The 19362-nt window shown below is 40.8% G+C and overlaps 1 long non-coding RNA gene across 2 annotated transcripts in view; it reads left to right on the forward strand.

Annotated features, from left to right (window-relative positions):
- The first annotated feature begins 1470 nt into the window (after positions 1–1470).
- The window catches only part of LOC142829805 (uncharacterized), a 31408-nt gene continuing 13516 nt past the window's right edge, over positions 1471–19362 (forward strand). The window contains exons 1-5 of one of the 2 annotated variants that reach the window (XR_016349843.1): positions 1471–1844; positions 2292–2471; positions 2616–2790; positions 2946–7175; positions 19102–19241. This is a non-coding gene — a long non-coding RNA (uncharacterized LOC142829805). Of the gene's footprint in view, positions 1845–2291; positions 2472–2615; positions 7176–19101; positions 19242–19362 lie in introns of both variants that reach the window. The other variant, XR_012904606.2, reaches the window with a different exon arrangement.

Here is a 19362-nt window from a genome sequence, read left to right on the forward strand (position 1 = left end):
CAACTAAATCATCCCAGCCAGGGCTTTGTCAAACCAGGACTTAAAAACCTTTAGAGAAGGAGATTCCACTACCCATTCTAGTGATTCACCACCCTCCTAGTAAAATATTTTCCTAATATCCAACCTAGCCCTGCAACTTGAGACCATTGCTTCTCATTCTGCCATCTGTCACCCCTACTGAGAATAGCCTCTCTTCATCCTCTTTGGAAGCTGCCTTCAGGTAATTAAAGGCTGCTATCAAATCTCACTTCACTCTTCTCTTCTGCAGACTAAACAAGCTAAAATTCCTCAGTCTCGCTTCATAGGTCACATGCTCCAGCCCCTAATCATTTTGGTTGCCCTCCGCTGGACCCTTTCCACTACACATCCACATCCTTTCTATAATGAGGGGCTCAGAATTGGATGCAATACTCCAGGTGTGGCCTCACCAGTGCCGAAAAAAGGGGAATAATCACTTTTCTAGATCTGCAGGAAATGCTCCTCCCAATGCACCCTAATATTCCATTAGCTTCCTTGGCTACAAGGGCACACTGTTGATTCATATCCAGCTTCTCATCCACTGTAATCCCTAGGTCCTTTTCTGCCAAACTGCTTCTTAGCCAGTTGGTCCTCAGTCTTTAGCAGTGTTTGGGATTCTTCTGTCCCAAGTGCAGGACTCTACACTTGTCCTTGTTGAACCTCATCAGATTTCTTTTGCCCCAATCCTCCAATTTGTCTAGGTCACTCTGGACCCTATCCCTGCCCTCCAGCTTATATAACTCTTCCCCCAGTTTAGCGTCATCTACAAACTTGCTGTGGGCACAATATATCCCCACATCCAGATCATTAATAAAGATGTTGATAAAAATCCTGAAGCCTTATTTTTACCATGTTCCAGCCACAGTTTGAACTTGCTGCTCTGCAATGCTGCTTCCTCTTCTCAGATGGGAGATTTTAAAATAATTTGTTAACATTGCGTTAAAGCCATTTAGCGAGAGAAGGTGGGAAGCTAAATTCCATTCCATTAAAGCTCTGCGATTTCAGCTTGGTGACATTGTTAAAGCTTTAGAAAAGTTAGAGCACACAACAAAAGAAAGCAAAATTTGCTCTGAAGCTAATGCACTGTCAAACGAAAAACAGTGTATAGATTTTTTAACTTCTCTGTTGAGCTGGCATGACCTGTTGGCAGAAATCACACCATTAGCATTGCAGTACAGTCAGAAGACATCATGCTAGACACTGCTGTTCTGCTGATTGACAACTTGCAAGCTCTCTCATCAAATTTTTGAGAAAATAGATTTGAGGAAGCTTCTTCTGGTACACTTGCAATGGAACTCAGTGCTTCCACTGCTTTTCCTGAAAAATGCAAAAGCAAATGCAAAGCATTTCACAATGACCGGAACACTTACTGCACTGACCAAATGCAAACCTCTGACCCAGAACTTCACTTTAAGCACAATATGTTCTATGCTATGGTTAATGCAGTAAACAGCAAGATTGAGAACAGATTTCAGAACCTGAGACCAATATCAGAAAAATATTGTTTTCTTCTACAAATGGAAAGTATATCAAGGGAGGGTTTGTAGATCTGCTCTTGAGAAACTGAACTTTATACTGAAAAACAATGTTGAGTCAGTTTTTCCAAGTGTGGCTGTCGCTATAAGAGTGTTTTCACCATGCCAGTGGCAGCCACTGAAAAATCCTTCAGCAAGCTGAAACTGGTTTAAAAAATTACCTGCAGTCTACACCGGATCAAGAGCATTTAATGAACCTGGCAGTCATTGCAATTGGGCACAAGTTTGCACAATCCATTCCCTTCACAGAATCTTTGGCTGGCACAAAAGCAAGATATGTAAAACTATCATGTAAGTATTCTGATGCTGCTGTTTACAGTATAATGTATGTCTCAACAAATATCCATGTTGAATAATTAACAGATTATTTTATGTGATATTAAGCAATGCAGGTGATTGCTCTCAAATTTAAATTAAGAGACATTTGCGTTTATTAATAACTTGGGAAGTGCTGACTTTTGACTGGCATAAAATCTGTTTTTATTGTTCATTAAATAAAATACTAGGTACAATTAAACCTACACAAACTTATTTAATTGTTCTTTAATACACTGAGATGATGTAGTAAAATAATTAATGTTAGCCAGCAATTAATGCTCAGAAGGTCAGCCATGAGAGGAGAAGGGAGGGCAAAGTCATATCTTGCATGCCCCCATAGAACAGCTAGTTGCACCCCGATTCCTCTGAGGGCCTCTTCTAAGCAATCAATGAAATCTGTAATTATTCCTGCTGAGACAGGTAGCAGAGATCCTGGAGCAAATTAAATGGTGCTTTCTATATGGACGGGAGACAATGAAGAGTGAGTGAGGGTGTGCAGCCAAGGAAGGAAGTGACTATTGCTGGAATGTTTTGCTCATTCCATGAGAGGAGAACTGAGTATAAGATTATTGGAAAAACATCCTGAATAGACAGACAGAGGTATTGTTGTATTATTACCAACTTTCCCAAGTTTATTCTGATTCTCCTTTTCCACATAAAATTACCTTTGTGGGGTGGGGGGGGGGGGAGGTATTACTTGCAAAGAGAGATCCTTGGGTGGGTGCTCTTATTTTATTTTTCCAGGTTACTGGGTGAGGACAAAAGCCAATGTTATTAAGTTTTCGGAAGAAACTCTTAAATAACTGAACCTGGCCCTCTTCAGTTCTGGTAACACCTGGCAGAAGGTTTACAATGTTGTTGAATCTCAAGGCCCAAATGGGCTCTCAATGGAGAAGAAGAGTAACGTACAATAAATGAGGTAGGAGCCAGGAACTACCTTGACCCAGTCAGTATGCAATTCGGATGTTCTATTTGTCTGACTACATTCTGTCTCACCATGCTATGTAAAAGTAATGACCTAAATAACGATTGAACATTATAAATATTGAATATTGCTTTTTTCACTCAATATAGTCGATCCTCTGCACAGGTAAAGCAGAAAAAAAGGTAAGTGAGCATCAAATTATAGACATTATGTTGCAATGGCATCATTATCTTTAACAATTCCTGAATTTGGAGTGCTTCACTTTGCAAACTTCACCTTCTCTTAGTATTTTTTTTTTTTTGTAGGGGAAAATATGAAATGAGAAAAGCACACTAAATACAGTTATTTCAATTAGTTAAGGTTTCTAACCCACCATTCACATTGGCTACATCTACACTGGCCACAATTTCTGGAAAAGCCATGCAAATCAGGTAAGTCAGGATAGGGAAATCCGCGGGGGATTTAAATATCTCCCGCGGATTTAAATAAACATGTCCGCCGCTTTTTTTCTGGCTTGGGGAAAAGCCGGAAAAAAAGCGTCTAGACTGGCGCGATCCTCTGGAATAAAGCCCTTTTCCGGAGGATCTCTTATTCCTAGGGGGACATCAAAACTCATGCTGGGATATAGGAGAATCCTTATTTAGTGAATCCTGGGGTTTTGAAAACTAGATATAAATGTAGCTATCTCTAAGCTGTTTGATCCGGGAAACATGGCTGTAGCAGAAATGGGGTGTTCCAGTGGCAGGATGGGACAAGGCAGAATAAATAACATTTTCCTAAATTTTGCTCCTAAGTTTCACTGGAGGGTCACCTTGGTCTCCAGAGAGCCAAAGATTAGTGGAGGAGGAACGTGGTTTAGAACCACCTCTCTCTCTCTCTGCTTACACTCAGCTGCAACAAGTTTACTGTTGGCACAGATGAGAATTTGAGCCCAAACTATCTTTGAGGTGAGCGCCCTTAACTGGATCATTCTAATGTGGAAGGCCTTATCTGAAGTATTCCTGACAAATATATCCAAATGGAGTCCTTCTTTAATCAAGAGTCCTTCATCAAAGATTAAGCCCTCGTTAAGGATGCATTTTTAACAGAGGTATCCTTAACACAGAATTCCTATCTCAAGATAGCCTTGGTCGGACCTTATATTCTTTACATTTCTGGGATAAGTAGGTCACTAAAAAAATAAAATGCATAAGAACATAAAGAACATGAGAACAACCATACTGGGTCAGATCAAAGGTCCATTTAGACCACTTCTGGCAGTAGTCAATACCAGATGCTCCAGAGGGAGGGAACACAACAGGTAATCATCACACAATCCCTCTCCTGTTACCCATTTCCAGACAAAGAGAGACCACAATTCCTATGCATCCTGGCTAATAGATTCATGGAGGTTAGGTCCATCGATGGATATCTAGCTCTTTTTTGAACCCTGTTAAAGTCCTAGTCTTTACCACATCCTCAGGCAAGGAGTTCCACAAGTTGACTGCGTGCTGAGTGAAGAAAAACTTCCTTTTGTTTTTTTTAAACCTGCTGCCTATCATAGGCATGCACAGTGTGTGTGCCGGGTGTGCCCAGGCACACCCTAATGTCTCAGAAAAAAGTGGCTTTGCATTTTAATTTAATCGCATGGTACGCTTTTTTAGTTTTAAAGTATGGATTGTTGTATTATGCAATAAGCGCTGAATGTAGAAATGTATAGAAAGCCTGCGTTTGCTCACAGCATGTCCTTTATGATTGAGTATTCAATAAATGTTCACCTTTTAAAAAAAAATTCCCTGGGTGCACACTCTAATGAAATGTGCTGCGCATGCCTATACTGCCTATTAATTTCATTTGGTAACCCCTAGTTCTTATATTGTGGGAATAAATAGCTTTTCCTTATTCACTTTTTCCATAGCACTCATGATTTTATAGACCTCTATCATATCCACTCTTAGTCTCCTCTTTTCTAAGCTAAAAAGTCCAAGTCTTTTTAATTTATCTTCATATGGGACCTGTTCCAAACCCCTAATCATTTTTGTTGCCCTTTTCTGAACCTTTTCCAATGCCAATATATCTTTTTTGAGATGAGGCGACCACATCTGTATGCAATATTCAAGATGTGGGCATACTATGTTTTTTTTATAGAGGCAATAAGATATTCTCTGTCTTATCCTCTATCCCTTTTTTAATGATTCCTAACATTCTATTTGTTTTTTTTGACTGACGCTGCACACCGAGTGGATGTTTTCTGAGAACTATCCACGATGACTCCAAGATCTCTCTCTTGAGTAGTTACACTAATTTATCTACATATTAAACTCCCTCTATGAGCTTTGTATTTCTGAATATGACAGCTTTAAAAGACTTGCATATTTTTTTTCTTCTTCAATAGGGTCTGTGATTTAAGCCAAGTTCGTAAGTTTAGCACTTCTGGGTTATGCAAGTAACTGTCCTTGGGGAGGGTCTGTTCTCTCCTAGCTCCACCCAGGCCCAAACCCCACTCCACTCCTTCTCCCAAGGCTCCACCCTATGTCCCCATCCCACCTCTTCTTCATCCGGTCCAGTCCCCTCCATCAAGATGCAGCAGCATCACTGCTCTCCCGTGCTCCCTAGTGACTCCAGATGCTGTGAAACAGCTGATCCACACCAGGTGCTGGGAGGGAAAGGTGCTGACTTGTGGGGCCTGTCAGTGGGTAGGATGCACTGGAGAAAGGTGGAGTTTCTGTTATGGGGTGGCTGGTGGGTGCTCAGCACTCTATGCTTCCTCACTTCCTTCATCCTGGTATTCACTCTTCCTGATTTGCCTCACTCAACCCCACTCGCCTGTCTGCCACCCCTCCCTGACTTCCTCCTCATGATTTTATTAAAGCATGTGACCCCCAAAGTGTGGGACATCACCCTGAGGCACCACACTCAAGGAACAATTCTCAAGGAACTTTTCCCATAGTTTCCGGTTAGAAAAATTATTTTCCTTCTACTTCTATAACTCAAAAATGTCTGAACCAATTTTGATCACACTTAAAAAAAATCCCAGCATTTGGCTGAATCAGTTTCTAAAATTTTAGCCTTAGAACACACCTTACATCTGTGAAAGTTATGAGCAACTTTTAAAGTGGAGATTGGACTGAGAACAGAAACCTTATGCTTAGCTATAGCATATTTACAACAAATAACTTTTATTGGACTAATTTGTTCTGTTGAGAGAGGGAGATGCTTTTGATCTTTTTCAGATAGTGATGCACACTATTATATACATTGAAGCATTTCCACATTTATTGAGATTATTTCCTTGGCTTACATGGTCAGTAGCTCTGTCTTCTTCTGGACAGTCTAATAAAGTCACAGTTTATCATGTTCACATGTTTTCAGCTAAATGAGACATTACCAGACAGGAGAAAACTGCTTGGGCCAGGAACCACAAGGAGTGGAAAACCTTCAGTTCAATTAAGACCAGATACAAAGCTCATGGAAGGTAGTGGAAGTCATTCCATTGACTTCAGTGGGATTTAGAGCCGGCCCTAACTCATGTGGGAGTTTTTACAGCATTAGGACCTCAGGACTTGGACCAATAATTTTCTTGATAAACTATCCCCCACATCACTATGGCAATCATAGTGCTGAAAAATAATGCAAAATGTGACCTTCAATAGCTCAAAATAAAACAAATACAAGCTAAATAAAGTCATTTTAAAAATACTGTGTTTACCACAATTCAATAGGGAACACTACTTTTCCCTCCTAAAAAATCTTGAATGAAGTGCATGGCCATATATAATCCCTAGTCTTTAAAAATTAATACAGCTAACAGAGCAGAGCCATCAGACAAGTGCTAGAAACCACACCCCAGCTCCATGCATATCAGGGTAAGGGGTAGCAGAGAGCCTCCACAAACACCCTGCCCAATCTTCCATCCCCTAATATGACAATGCTGATGTTGTCTATAAATTCCTCTGCTCACCTACCACAGAATGGAATTACACAGACTTCACTGCAGAGCTGTAGGAAACTCCACAGACCAAATAAGTGAGGGCTAAGAAAAGATCAAGTTGCCTACAGGGCTGCTTAGGGAGGCATAAAGAGTTGATTGCATGATCTCCTTAGTGTCCCACTTCTGAGGAGCAGTGTCTCTCTATCACAGATTAGGAATAGGCCCCTTCAGTATTAGAACACAGCAGGGCCCAACCATCCTCAGCGTGGTACTGTGTCAAATTATACACAACAGTCAGGGCCTTAGGAATCCTTGATGGCTATATCAACAGGGGTCAGTGTTTGGCTCATGCTATTTAATTGATTTTGCAGTTTCTGCTTCAGGGACATTTTGTTAATGACTCTGCCACTGTTTGTTTCGTTCCCAGAGGGAGGAACTGTTAGTCAATTTGAAGAAGGAAGATAAGGAGGTAAGATTTCCACAGTAACTTAAGATATAAACATAATGCCATAGATGAGAGAAAGACAAGTGGGGATTTGTCTCTTGGTGTTCCCTAGAGGAACACTGAAGAATTAGGGCCTGATCCAAAGATTATTCAAACCAATGGGAGACTTTCCATGGATTCAATGGATTTTGAGACAGGCCCTCTTAGAGAAAATTATCAGCTCTGTGGGCATTGGACCAAGCTGACTACTGCAGTGTAGAAGAAAAACATGGGCTTCACAGGAATATGAGGCTGCCTATCAAGTTACACTAAGAGCAAGTTACACATGCTAAATCTGTTTTGAATGCATGTGATGCATTTGTAGAATAAGAGGATGCAATGCCTGAATGCACTCTGCTTGCCCATGCCAGAAGTCACCAGGGAACAAGTGTGCATGTGTCAAGGTGGCAGAGCTCAAACACACATACTATGAACTTGTACTGATAGGAAAATTGCCAAAAGTGTATGTGGGGGAAGGTATCCAGCCCCTTCTTCACTGGCTTAATAGTGGGTAGAGGCCTCTTGTGGCAAAATAAATACCCTCTCATTGTGTTCCCTGAGCTCACTGGATGGAAGAAGGTTACTCTGGTGGTTAATTCTGAAACATGCCATCAGCAGACCTGACTTTTGTTTTGGATGTAGTAATGACTTTCTCTGTGGCCTTGGACAAGTCAATTCGGCCAGAAATTTCAAAAATGGAAATTAATTTAGAATGTGCAACTGGAGACCCCTTCAGATTGGTGAGTGGTATTACTTCCCACTCCTCCGGTATGTGAAATTTTGAAACTGGCCATGAAGCTAATGTCATGCTCAATGGAACAAACTTTGTTCACACAATTGGGCCATGAACACGTCTAACCATTAAAGGTGCCAGCAAAAGAGCATTAACAACTCTCAGAATTCAGAACCTGAAAATGCCTTCTGAAATGGAGGGAATGCCTTCCTCAGTATTTGCTCCAATCCTGTTTCCCTTAAAGCTCATCAGCTGTTTGGATGTTGTTAAGCTAGCCTCTGAAGTCCTGAACAAAATGTCATTGAAGCCAGTGGATGGATGTCCCTGATCATAGTGAGTTAACATCTGTGTGCATCCCCATATGTATAATTCTTCTACATCAGTGTTCCTCAACCTTTCTTTATAAAGTACCCCTTTTAAAAAAAAATTACCCCTAGTACCTAGTTTTCAGACACACATTTTTTCTACCATTGCAACACATTTTTAAAGAACTTAATCGTAGTTGGGCAGCTGATGAAATGTTTGGGTGTAAAAAGTACAAAAATAATAAAGTGCTGTAAAACTTCAAACAAAAATTCAGTTTTCTCCAAATTTCAATTGTGTTGATGTACCTCCCCTCCAGACTCCTCTCAAGTACCTCGTACCACTGGTTGAGAAACACTGTTCTACACAACCATTAAAGACATCTACATTTAATATAGAATCTGGTATTGGTCATCTTCCTTTCCAAGTGCAAACTAACAGTTCTTATCAGCCTCTTGTAACTATTTAGTCTTTAAGATGAAAACTGTTTGTTGTTTTCAAAAGTTTTTCCTGTTAGGGCTCATCTAGACGACACTGAAGTTTCAAAAGAGGATATGCAAATTCCACAGGAGCTTTTGAAAGTGAAAGTAGTCGGAACAGATTTTTTTGGCAACCCACCCTTTTTCAAAATGCCACGTAAACCTCATTTTTTGAGGAAGAGCAGCTTTTTGAAAAAGGGAGGAGTTTGACAAAAAAAAAACCACGTCCCGACTACTTTCACTTTCAAAAGCAGAATTTGCATATTCTTTTTCGAAACTTCAAGCGAAGTCTAGATGAGCCCTTACAGACTAACTCAGCTATCCCTCTGACGTTTATCTACTCACTGTCTCTTTTTTTTCTTCCTCCCCTCCATTTTTTTTCCTTCTCTCCCCTTCTCTTCTCCCCCATTCATTCTTGGTTTTGGACATCCAGCACTGAAGAAGTGGGCTGTGCCCTCAAAAGTTCGTGATACCATATACATGTTTTGTTAGCCTTTTCGGTGCTACTAGACTATTCGTTGTTTTTTACATTTTTTCTGTTACAGACTAACTCGGCTACCCCTCTGAAGCGATTAAAGACACAATCCATGCTGTGCAGTGGGTGCATATAAGAAGTTCAGTCCTACATGGCTACATTTCTATCACAGTCCTTCTGATGTCTGTCATGTGAATTATTTTCCATAAAATACAGGAAAATGAGGCTAGAGTAAAGAGCAATGGTTGCTAAAGCAAGGCTATCCGATTGCATGGACTGACTGACCAAAAACCTATATTTGGTCCATAAATCAAAGGTTAGCGGGCTGCAGATCTCTAAATTGTCACTAAAAAAAATTAGACAAAATGTAGGTGAAAACACAATAAAAGGCATTCAGTGAAGTCCAGATCTCTGTGAGGATTACTCACAGGATGTGATAGCGTTTATGTAAAAAGCAGCTATACAAAACAGATGGCCTGATTTTTCCACTGATGTAAATCCACAGAGCCCTATCAAAGTTAGTAGGCTACACTGATTTACACCTGCTGGAGATCTGGCCCAGCATCTTAGTCAGAACAGCACGCTGTATGCCAAGAAAAATGATTAGGGAACATAATGCCACCAAATAGATGCTGTGCTGATTTGCATGATAAACAACTTACCATAAATATTTAAAATCCATTATAACTTTTTTATTTATTCTTAAATACAGTCTGATAATTTGGGGATGCTGAAATCATTCAGCCCACTTATTTGCATAATTGCCGGAGTGCAGTTAGATAAAAGTTTTGATTCAAGATATTTATAAACGATTGTGTGTTCATTTATTATTTTAAAAATTGACAATGTGAATTGCATTATAATCACCACAGATGAGCGAGAAGAAGGATTACATTTGAGGGAGGAAGAAATGTTTCCATAAATTAACAGTCTCTGCTGGGTGCTAAAACTTCAGAATAATCTGAGTAAATTGTAAAATGGGTGTGCTGGAAGAATGAACAGAGCAACATTGATTGAAATATTAACTTGTATTTAACTGTAATTGGCAGCAATTCAATAAAAATGATTCTTTCTAAAGGTGCACAGAAAATGGCAGTGAGTATCTGTGACAGGCGTGAACAAAGCCAAACCAGGCTCCGGGGCCTCAAGTAAAAGAGAGCTGGAGGGCAGAGCAGAATCTGTGGATGCAGAGAGCCATAGGAGCGAGGAATGTGTTTCTGGGGTTGCCAGAAGGTAGCAGCTTGGGCAGAACAGTTGCCAGCAGGATTCAGGGGTGTGAGAAGGCTAGCTGATGGGATCTGTGAGCCCCGGGGGCTCTGAGAAGAGGGCAAAGAAGGTATTGGGGCCCCAGGGAATTGAAACCGTGCTGGCTGAAAAGTTGAGGATGCTGCTATATACAGGGTCCCTTGGCTGAGTAGTGACTAGGTCAGGTCCCCCACCATAACCACCAATAGCCATATTATAGAACCAAGAGATATTTTGCCTCCAGCTGAAGGGTCAAATCATGAAAAGGGTGCTGCATTTCCCTGGCTCAGAGCAGTCTATAGTGGAGACAAGAACAAAAGAAGCACCACTACGAGATGGTGTGCCAACTGAGAGCATTAATCCCCAAGATGGCCAACAGGAGGCACTGCTCTGGAGAGTGAATTCTGTCATGGCACATTTTCAGATTTCTTTTTTGTAAGTGCTCCAGACTTTCATGCTTATCTTATGCTGTAAGACACATCCTGCCATTGTTCTGAGAATGCACTATCTATAGATTTCATGATTGCCAAAGGGAAAAAACCTGTGCCCCTCAATTCCAAAAGCACAAACGTACCACGTGAGCTGAAGGAGCAGCTCCATTAGTTGCTAGATGACCAGCTTTATCATGGCTGGGTCAGTGACTAGTGGGAAATGTTGACCATACATGCACTAAAGCCATTGTCTTGTAATTCCACATACTGAACTCCCAATGAAGCAGAACTAGAAAAAAAACAAGCCATAAAAATTCAGATTGGTTTCTGGCTCTGTCCTTTCTGTAGCCTGGGGCAGGTTGATCAGATGCAATGTTTTACTTCCACACTTTATAGGCCTAATATCCAACTGGTGAAGTAAATGTAGGTTCTGCCCCAGAGCTCAGTGATTGGGCCCACAAAATCCAGCTGTGTATTTGAGAATACTCGGGGTTGGTAATCTGATTCAGGCCCAACTCAGCTTTGAAGTCAGTAGGGGCTCAAGAGCTCAGAATTCAACAGCACATACAAAAAGAGAGTATAGGCGGCAGGTATAATAGGGAAGGATAAGCCTCTCTGGCACCACTGCTGCCGCAAGCTGAGGGGTTTGCATAGGGAAGATTTTGCTTTTTATGAGCTTGTCACATGTCTGAGGTCAGAACCTCGTCAAGGGCGGGATAGGGGTGTCTGCCTTGCCCTTGTTACGCCTGCATACTTTCTCTTTCACCCCCAGTCAGGGCCTTCAATCTTGCATGCTCAAGTCAGATTACTCCTGTCCTCTAACCCCTGGGTCCCAATCTATAGCTCACCCTTATTGGCAGAGCAGTTGAGTTCAGTATTCCCAATACAACCCAATGGTCAAAGTCTGTAAATTACCTCAATTAGCAGGGCAGCACAGTTCAATAGTCTCAATATGAGACTTAGGCATTGGTCCATAACCAAACATTTCCCACATAATCAAAGCATTATAAAGGGCTTTATACACTTGTATCACTGCAGCAGCATATTTGCACTGCTTCATGAAGACACTTCCTATCCCGATGGAAGAGCTTCTCCATTAGCATAGGTACTCCACACTCCTGAAATGCAGGAACTGGCTATGGGAGAAACTGTCCCATCAATATAGCACTGTGAGGCTACGTCTACTGCAGGCTTTGCAGGCAGTGCCTATGGAAATGAAGCATGGATTAGCATTTTGCCATGCTTCATTTCCATAATTTATTCAAGCCATTTTTGCACAAGGGGTTTTTGCGCAAAAACAAGCAATGTGTACATTTTTGCTCAAGGGTTTTTTTGCACAAAAATCCCATTTTGTGCAAGATCCTTATGCCTCTCTAGGACAGGCATAAGGAGCTAGTAAAAACAGGGGTTTTGCGCCAAAAAAACCCGTCCACACTGCTTGATTTTCCGCAAAAACCTCTTGAGCAAAAAGGTCTTGAATAAATTATACAAATGAAGCGTGGCAAAATGCTAATACGTGCTTCATTTGCATAGGCACTGCCGGCAAATCCAGCAGTATAGACATAGCCTGAGAATTCAGTTCAGATTTTCCACACTCCTAAGCAATGTAGGTATACCAATGTAAGTTCATAGTATAGATGGGGGCTAGAATGTACGCTCATTGGTAGAGAGGTCTGGCTTTTTTTCCATGATTGTGGGGCTCCTATGTGCTAGCACAATACATGCAATCCTTATAATAATTCTGAGCATGACCTGCAAAGATTGTATAGACAGACTGCAGAGGAGCAAAAGAAAACTGCAGATGTCTTATCCCTGCCTTATGTGGCTACAGATATATTTACATGGTCATAAAATGAAAGTTAAAAGACGGCATTTCAAAGCAGTTTTTAAAAACAACTGAAAATTATTCAGACTCAGCATTGATATGAAAGGGGCAGCTGCGTAGTCCTAGGGGACTACCTTTAAAAAAATTACTGCAACAGGAAACACAGCTTGAAAATCTCTGTATCAGCAACAGGAAATGCAGCTTTATAATGTCTACCAGGATAGACAGATAAGAGCCTGCTGTTCTATGAGAGCTCAGAAGTGTAGCCTGCTGTTCACAGCTGGTGGCTCCAAAGAGTATGGGCCTGTCCTGACACGTCATCAAGATGACAAAATGGTTGCTTCATGTTTATTAGATAGTCACAATTTTTAATGGAAAAGATCCATTTTAAGAAGTGTTGTATTCATTCGGGCAAGCCTTATTCCTCCGTGCTTGTCCTTTAGCAAAGCTGCCAGGCAGGAGCTACACCAAATTATCCAATCTTCACCCTGGTAAGGAAGCACAGATGTGTCAATGAGCAAAGCAAACCTCATTGCAAAACCAGATAAAATTATAAACTAATGGAACCAAGAGGCATAATGGTGTCATTTCCACTCACTGTAACAAAATGGACTACTACACACAAGTGGACAGCCAAACAATGCTTAGCTTCATTAGAGCTAAAGATAGAGTGAGCTTAGATTCACATGAATCTTTTCTATTCCCCACTTCAGCTCTAGCTCTGCACTGAAATCATATTCTCCTCCTATTTCCAGGACCCCCAAATGTTTTTTTTTAATCATGAGCCAAGATTCTAAATTCTTTGTGGCTTAAGAATCATTATATATATATATATATATATAGGATTTTTAAAAATTTGTCTTGTGCTTTTCTAGGCCTTTAGGGGGTACTGGTGTAAGATTTCCATTCTTTGATCTCCAACTACAGGTTGAGCCTCTCTGGTCTGGTACCCTCAGGACCTGACTGGTGTCAAACAAGAGAATTTGAAGAACCCTGGGAGGCCAATATTGTGTAGCAGCATTACCAACACTTCTGGGCTCTTAGAAGGCATTTAGGGATAAATTAGAGCTAAATAACAGCGCAGAACACTGAGAGCCAGGACTAGTGGCTGTAAACAAACTTTATGGAATCACAGAAAACTTGGCCACACACATGATATGTGGACATCTGGCTAACTAAAATGATTCCACACCACTGATGTTGCCAGATCAGAGGGTGCCAGACTAGAGAGGTTCAACCTGTATAAGGGCAAGAAACTTACTGGCTATGTCTACACTGGCATGATTTTCCAGAAATGCTTTTAACGGAAAAGCTTTCCGTTAAAAGCATTTTCGGAAAAGCGCATCTAGATTGGCAGGACGCTTTTCCGCAAAAGCACTTTTTGTGGAAAAGCGTCCATGGCCAATCTAGACGAGTTTTTCCGCAAAAAAGCCCCGATCGCCATTTTCACGATCAGGGCTTTTTTGCAGAAAACAAATCTCTGCTGTCTACACTGGCCCTTTTGCGCAAAAGTTTTTCAGAAAAAGACTTTTGCCCGAACGGGAGCAGCATAGTATTTCCGCAAAAGCACTGACAATCTTACAGGAGATCGTCAGTGCTTTTGGGGAAATTCAAGTGGCCAGTGTAGACAACTGGCAAGTTTTTCCGCAAAAGCAGATGATTTTGCAGAAAAACTTGCCAGTCTAGACACAGCCACTATGTTTTTTTTAATGAAAGCTGAGATTTTATAACATTCAGAAAATTCTAGAAGCTGGGGCCTTAAGAAAAAACACATTTATTGTGAGACTTATAAATATGTGAATTAGGTATTGCATAGCTCCCATTTACTATAGCATCTGAGCACCTGAAAATGTATATTTTGTTTGTGTTCTCAATACCCCTATGAGGGAGACAAGTATTATTTATCTTTGTTTTTACAGATGGAGAATTGAGGCAAAGCAAAGCTAAGCCCAAGATCTGCAAGGGTATATATGCCTGCCGTTTAGTTACCTAAGTGCCTAAATCTCATTTTTTGGCACCACAGCGACCCAACAAACTCCTGCCAAGCTGCCACCACAGTCAGTACCTAAGATTTTCTAGTCAAAGTTTCCCAGATGCCTGTGTTCTTGCATCTGGTCACGCTCACTGCTACCTCATTCTAGGCACCCGACACCTATCTCCTACTTGAGCCTTACAGTGAGCTAAGAGCTAGGGAAAGACAGGCACTCACACACATAATTCACATGCAGGGCCTCAGACAGTAGGTATGCTCAGAGGCACTTAAGTCCACAAAAAGTAGCCAGTGCAAGGAGGACCTCTCTTATAAGCTGCACCCCAGTGGTTTGGACACTCACTGAAAGATACCAAATCCCAACTCAGCTTCCTTTTCCTCATCAAGCAGAGGATAGACATGAATCTGTAATCTTGTATATCTGCATGAATGTGTCAACTACTGGACTAATAGTTATAAGGGAGTGGCTCTTGGTTGCTTTGTGTAGAGTTACGTGGCCATTGAACATGTTCCTACCTTGTTCCCACACGTGAGGTAGGCAGAGAGGAGCCTATTGTTCCCCTGGTTCATGGATCACTAGCAGATATAGGTACCCAATTTAGAGAGAGGCAGGGCTTAGCACACACCCCTCTTCTTGGAATCTCCCAGTGGCTAGGTTAGGTGGCTTGATGGCCTTTGTGGATCACATTCTAAGGTACCTCTCTCTGCCCATTCATTGTAGAGGGAAACTTGGTGCCTCATTCGGTCTTTGTGGGTCACAAATGGTGATCCTGTATTTCTTCTAGGCACTTAAAAATTAGGCACTGTGATGCTCAGCATCACAACACCTAAGTCTCTGTGTAAATGTAGGCCTCAATGGCATGTCCAAGATCATGTAGGAAGGCAGTATCAGAGCAGGAACATGAGCCACTCTGGCTCCTAGACTGTTGCCCTGATTAGTGGACCATATTCCCTCCACTAAAATGACAAAAGCTGGTGTGATGGTGTGTCGAGGAGCCTCCGACTCTGCACCGCCATCCGCAGCCAGATGTGACTCTCAGCCAGCAGGTAAAACAGAAAGTTATTGGTTCACATATCGATGTTAGCACAGGAGCCAGGGTAGGCAGCATTATTCCTCTCGCGGAGAAGGGGCTTCACCCCTTCCTTGATCTAAAACATCCTAGCCCAACCGAGACTAACTCACACTCCCAGCAACTGGTCACTCGGCCCCCGGGCAGCCCCGCCTATATCCCTTTGTCACTTTTTCGGGGAACAGAGTTGTTATCCTATCAGGCTGGCCCTTAGGTGTCTACGGCCAATACACACTTGGAGGGAGTCTTTGGGAATCACACATAACACAATACAGACAGGCAGAAACACAAGGTTACAAAGTAGATAGCACCCACACTATGTCACAGCTGGTAACACAAAAATTCTCCTTTCCATAATTCTTGCCTGCCATGGTTTTACAACTACAAGTGAAGTAGTTTTTTAAAATGCAAAGTCCAGTTTTCCTGTGGCAAATCTTACATATAATAGTGCACAGTAAAGCAGCATTTCCATAGTAACATGATAAAAAATCAAGTCACTGTTTCTCTTGAAGAAGCTCTAGTTTACAAGGTAGCAGAGGCTTACCAGCACAAGTGATGAATCGATAAAGCTTCTAGCTAGCTTGGGCCCTCTTTTTCCTGGGCTATTCTTCCCCAGGTTTGGGCTGTGTCAGCAAGGTAACCAGCTACCATTAGAGCTGGTAGGAAGGGGCTTACATGCATCTTCAGCCTCCTCATTCCTGACAGGTTTAGTGGATTTTTTAAAAGAAACTTCAGTTTCCAGGGCTATTATTCTAAAAACGGGTGGGGAACCTAAGGCCCAGGGGCTGGATGCGGCACCCGGCTTGCCTGGATCAGGCCTCCCCAGCCCCCCCTCACTGTTCCCCCTTGGGGCTGGGGAGTTGCAGAGTAGGCTCCCTGATGCTGAGGGGGAGTGTAGGCTATGATGTGTGAAAGGAATGTGGGGAGTATCTTTCTCTTTCTAAGTCGGGGGCCACTTCAGTGAGGGTATTGTTGTAGTTGTTGTTTGTTTTTGGGAGGTTTGTTTTTTGTTTTGGTTTGGTTTTGGTTGGTTGCAGTTTTTTGCTTCTTATTTGTGTGTGCCCTCCCCAAGTGATTTTTCTGTTTTTTCTGTGGGTCAGCAGCCCCAGACCCAAAAAAGGTTCCCAACCCCTGAAGATCCCATCAAAAACATACATTGCAGATAGTGAACCTGACAGCTACCTGCAGATTCCTAATTAATTCAAACTTTTTTTTACAAGCATCAGTTTTTTATGTTGCTAAATGACTGCTCCTACTCTAAAACTGCCTTTAACAACAAAAATATTCTTTCCTATTGTAAGATATTATATTTGTATTGCCTGCTAATTACAGCATTGATCAGATCTAATTAGCTGTAGTCTTTGTCCAGAATGATCAATGGGAACTGCCTTATGCTTTCCACCTCTTCGCTCTCCCTGTTGAGCTCTCCATTCTTTTCAATGACACACAAATCCATGGCTATATAGCATCTGCTGTGGGAATAATTTATTTCACAGACCTGCATATAATTATTACTATTTATTACTTCTGACAAGTGCTGAGTCATTCCAATGTGAAGATGAAGACTCCTGAAGTTTAGTCTGAAATAGTTACGTAATATGCTAAGCTCCTCAATTCAACCTATGAGCTCCATACCCCCAGAAAGGGTGGGGCCTGAGAGGCAAAATGCAAGGCCAGGGGCAGCCAGTCCTCTGCACTGCTCAGACTGTGGCACGCTGCCCTCAGAGCCACACAAAATACATCACACAGCTCTGGCCATGATTTAAAGGTCCAGGGTTCTGGCTGTCACCGATGCCACAGTGGCAGCTGAGGGCCCTGGGCCCCTTTGAATCACCAGGCCCTGGGGCAAGTGCCCTCTTTCCCCCACACCCTGTCTGTAGGCCATATAGAAACTGCTCTCCAAATTGGAGAGCCTCTCTGCTGACAGACTTTGTGCTACGTTACATTTAAAGCTCCAGTACATAGGAAACTAGAGCACAACAACTTCCAATAATGTATAGACGCATACACATACGAGTTTGTTTGCCTTATTTTGTATATCTATAAGCAGAATTCTGGTGCCACATATTTTTAATTGTAAGCTGGGTTATGTATGCTGTGCTATGAATGAGGTACATCAGGTCACTACCAATTTATTATTGTTTTGTTGCAACAAAAGTCAATTTTATATCCTTTTTTTTTTTTTTTTTTTTGAAAATGTGGTACCACACTATTTTAATATCATGTTTGGGATATAATCATAAAATTATTAATAATATCAACATCACTGTTATAAAGTTCAAAAATATCTCAGTTATAAATGTACAGGTATCTCTGCCTCAACAAATAATGCAGTAACAAAGACTCTTCTTTTATTAATTAAAAGAGGGGGAGGAATTGTTGAATTTTTTTTATTCAAAGAAAAAATGCAAGGAGAAACCTCAGCAATATGGAAAAGTAATATTAATAATGTTAATTTATTGTTTGGGCTTTTTATAAACTTGTTTGCACTTTAAATATAGTTATTACAATATAACAGAGCAAAAATGTTTAAAAATAATAATTAATGCATAAAGTTAACCAAATAATTTCAACAGATTTGTCTCCCAAACAAAACCAAGCATAATAAAAGTTTAAAACCTTCAAAGTATTTTCCTAGAACTATATTTATAATTCGTTTGGGAATTTTTATTTTATTTTATATTATGTTAAAGGAATGTAGTGATTGTTAACATGTGTACTTCTAAACAGTTAACCAAAGTGGAATTGGTTTCACAAGCAAATTAATTCTTAAAAGCATGGCAAAAATTATTCTACTAATTCTTTTGCTCAAAGTGTTTAGCAAGGGGAAGCAATACTCCTTCTCATGGAAGAGTGTGAGCATCTATTTTAACATTTAAGCATTACATTTAGTATAAAAATTAGTAATTCACCTCAAAATAAAATGAATGTCAACACAATATTTATAAAATTTAGACTTGCTCCCTACTACATTGTTAATCCACACAAATTAATCTGTGTATTAAATATGGGTTATTAAAAACAAGAGAAATGTAAAACAAACACACACACTTTTATTATATTAACTTACGTAAGCTGTTTAAGGTTATATCCCATAGACCAAAGACACCAAGAGATATTACACTGCAAAAACACTTACCAACACATAGGCAAAAATCAACAAACAAATGGCAACAATTAACATGAAGGATAAAAAATTAAATTACATAGTAACTACAAATTGGGTAAACAAATCCCACGTTTGTACCAGTCAACCTTTCAATAAGTAACACTGTATCCTAATTGAGGCACATAATTCAAAATAATCTTTTTCACTGTCTGGCTACCAACACTAAACTTGACACTTGTTAAATTGGTTAGTATCATTCAGTAGGTTATCTGGAAGACAGAAACTACAAGAAACAACTGGATCTGTGTCAACAACTGGTGTATCACAGAGCAGAGCAATGCAACCAATGAAACAGAGAAGCTAGCCATTCCTGTTTCCTAACAACAAACAGGTAAGTATAATCAATAACATGAATTAACAGTACTGTGTAGTAACTGAAAACAAAATGGACAACAAAAATCTATCCATCAATCATACAAGGAAGTGTGCAAATGAAGGGGCAAATGTGGCAT

Source organism: Pelodiscus sinensis, chromosome 6 (assembly GCF_052426305.1).
Source record: "Pelodiscus sinensis isolate ZL-2025 chromosome 6, ASM5242630v1, whole genome shotgun sequence".
NCBI classification, from domain to species: Eukaryota; Metazoa; Chordata; order Testudines; family Trionychidae; genus Pelodiscus; species Pelodiscus sinensis.